Here is a 3,268-nt window from a genome sequence, read left to right as displayed (position 1 = left end):
TACATGCTGCTTATAGGATAGCAGGGGACCTGGGGAAGTGTACATGCTGCTTATAGGAAAGCAGGGGACCTGGGGAAGTGTACATGCTGCTTATAGGAAAGCAGGGACCTGGGGAGTGTACATGCTGCTTATAGGAAAGCAGGGACCTGGGAGTGTACATGCTGCTTATAGGAAAGCAGGGGACCTGGGGAAGTGTACATGCTGCTTATAGGAAAGCAGGGGACCTGGGGAAGTGTACATGCTGCTTATAGGAAAGCAGGGGACCTGGGGTAGTGTACATGCTGCTTATAGGAAAACAGGGAAGTGTACATGCTGCTTATAGGAAAGCAGGGGACCTGGGGAAGTGTACATGCTGCTTATAGGAAAGCAGGGGAGTGTACATGCTGCTTATAGGAAAGCAGGGACCTGGGGAAGTGTACATGCTGCTTATAGGAAAGCAGGGGACCTGGGGAAGTGTACATGCTGCTTATAGGAAAGCAGGGGACCTGGGGAAGTGTACATGCTGCTTATAGGAAAGCAGGGGACCTGGGGAAGTGTACATGCTGCTTATAGGAAAGCAGGGAAGTGTACATGCTGCTTATAGGAAAGCAGGGGACCTGGGGAAGTGTACATGCTGCTTATAGGAAAGCAGGGGACCTGGGGAAGTGTACATGCTGCTTATAGGAAAGCAGAGAAGTGTACATGCTGCTTATAGGAAAGCAGGGAAGTGTACATGCTGCTTATAGGAAAGCAGGGGACCTGGGGAAGTGTACATGCTGCTTATAGGAAAGCAGGGAAGTGTACATGCTGCTTATAGGAAAACAGGGAAGTGTACATGCTGCTTATAGGAAAGCAGGGGACCTGGGGAAGTGTACATGCTGCTTATAGGAAAGCAGGGGACCTGGGGAAGTGTACATGCTGCTTATAGGAAAGCAGGGGACCTGGGGTAGTGTACATGCTGCTTATAGGAAAACAGGGAAGTGTACATGCTGCTTATAGGAAAGCAGGGGACCTGGGGAAGTGTACATGCTGCTTATAGGAAAACAGGGAAGTGTACATGCTGCTTATAGGAAAGCAGGGAAGTGTACATGTACATTCTGATTCTGAAACATGAAAGATATAACACAAGGTATAGAAGAGAAGACATTACTGTGTGCTGAAGTGGAGCATGCCCAGTTGGTATCGTAGCAGAATCTCCTCGTCCGTTAGCGAGTCCACGTCGTCTCCGGATGAGTCCAGAGAGTAGAGGCGTGGCTCCAACTTCCTGAAGTAGTCATCCGGAGGGGGCTGGGGTCGACGCAGCGGCTGGATCACCTCCTTCCTGGGGCCCATGGCCCAGAACTCAATGGGTTTCACATCAACCAGCGGAGAGCTGGGCCTGCGAGGCGTCTAGACCTGGGGGAGGGAGGGGGTGAATAGAGGAGAATATAGATCAAGGAGAAAAGAGAGGGAGGAGAGGAGAGAACGAAGAAGTTAATTAAATATTTTTGATTCATTGGTTCTTAGTAGTTAATTGGTTCTGTGATTCAGTATTTAATTCAATAATTCATTGGTTCAGTGATTCAGTATTTAATTCAATAATTCATTGGTTCAGTGATTCAGTATTTAATTCAATAATTCATTGGTTCAGTGATTCAGTGTTTAATTCAATAATTCATTGGTTCAGTGATTCAGTGTTTAATTCAATAATTCATTGGTTCAGTGATTCAGTATTTAATTCAATAATTCCTTGGTTCAGTGATTCAGTATTTAATTCAATAATTCATTGGTTCAGTGATTCAGTATTTAATTCAATAATTCATTGGTTCAGTGGTTCAGTGGTTAAGAGTTTGATTCAGTAGTTAAGTCGTTAATTGGTTCAGTGTTTGATTCAGTGATTCATTTGATCAGTTGTTCTTACTGGAGAGTTGTCGGACCAGGCTGAAGGTGGATCGGGACATCTCTGAGCTGGATACGTCTCCGGGTCGGAATACTGTCCTGCGGTATTGCCATGGAGTCAACATGAGTGACCCGGTATCAGTGTCCTTCTCATCCACACACTCGTTCACTCTGAGACGGAGAGAGAGAGAAACAGAGAGAGAGAGAGAAACAGAGGGAGAAGGAGACAGAGAGAAAGACAGGGAGAGCCAGAGAGAGAGAGGGAGAGAGGGAGAGAGAGAGAGAGAGAAACAGAGGGAGAGGGAGAGAGGGAGACAGAGAGAAAGACAGGGAGAGAGAAACACTTAAACCTCGATCTACTACAGGTTGTCCATGGCCAGATCTCCCCCAAATAATACATTTACATTTGTTTATGAATATTACTAACAACAACAGATTAAACTCTTTTTGGCCAAGGGATCCGTGAAATAAGTTTAGAGGGTGTAATAGAATGCAGGCCAATGTAATATTATTAATTTACAAGATTCTGTTCTTAACCCTGGGCAAGATGGGCCTGGGAGAGAGGGAGAGAGAAACAGAGGGAGAGAGAGAGAGGGAGAGAGAAACAGAGGGAGAGGGAGAGCGGTCAGCGCGTGGGGTCACAGAGATATTAGTATCCACAGTATTCTGTTCTTAACCCTGGGCAACATGGGCCTGGGAGGCTCACAGAGATATTAGTATCCACAGTATTCTGTTCTTAACCCTGGGCAACATGGGCCTGGGAGGGTCACAGAGATATTAGTATCCACAGTATTCTGTTCTTAACCCTGGGCAACATGGGCCTGGGAGGCTCACAGAGATATTAGTATCCACAGTATTCTGTTCTTAACCCTGGGCAACATGGGCCTGGGAGGCTCACGGGGATATTAGTATCCACAGTATTCTGTTCTTAACCCTGGGCAACATGGGCCTGGGAGGCTCACAGAGATATTAGTATCCACAGTATTCTGTTCTTAACCCTGGGCAACATGGGCCTGGGAGGCTCACGGGGATATTAGTATCCACAGTATTCTGTTCTTAACCCTGGGCAACATGGGCCTGGGAGGCTCACAGAGATATTAGTATCCACAGTATTCTGTTCTTAACCCTGGGCAACATGGGCCTGGGAGGCTCACGGGGATATTAGTATCCACAGTATTCTGTTCTTAACCCTGGGCAACATGGGCCTGGGAGGCTCACGGGGATATTAGTATCCACAGTATTCTGTTCTTAACCCTGGGCAACATGGGCCTGGGAGGCTCACAGAGATATTAGTATCCACAGTATTCTGTTCTTAACCCTGGGCAACATGGGCCTGGGAGGCTCACGGGGATATTAGTATCCACAGTATTCTGTTCTTAACCCTGGGCAACATGGGCCTGGGAGGCTCACA

The sequence above is a fragment of the Oncorhynchus nerka genome, unplaced genomic scaffold (assembly GCF_034236695.1).
Source record: "Oncorhynchus nerka isolate Pitt River unplaced genomic scaffold, Oner_Uvic_2.0 unplaced_scaffold_1209, whole genome shotgun sequence".
Lineage (NCBI taxonomy): Eukaryota > Metazoa > Chordata > Actinopteri > Salmoniformes > Salmonidae > Oncorhynchus > Oncorhynchus nerka.
The sequence above is the reverse complement of the archived record's forward strand: the minus strand, read 5'-3'. Positions refer to the sequence as shown.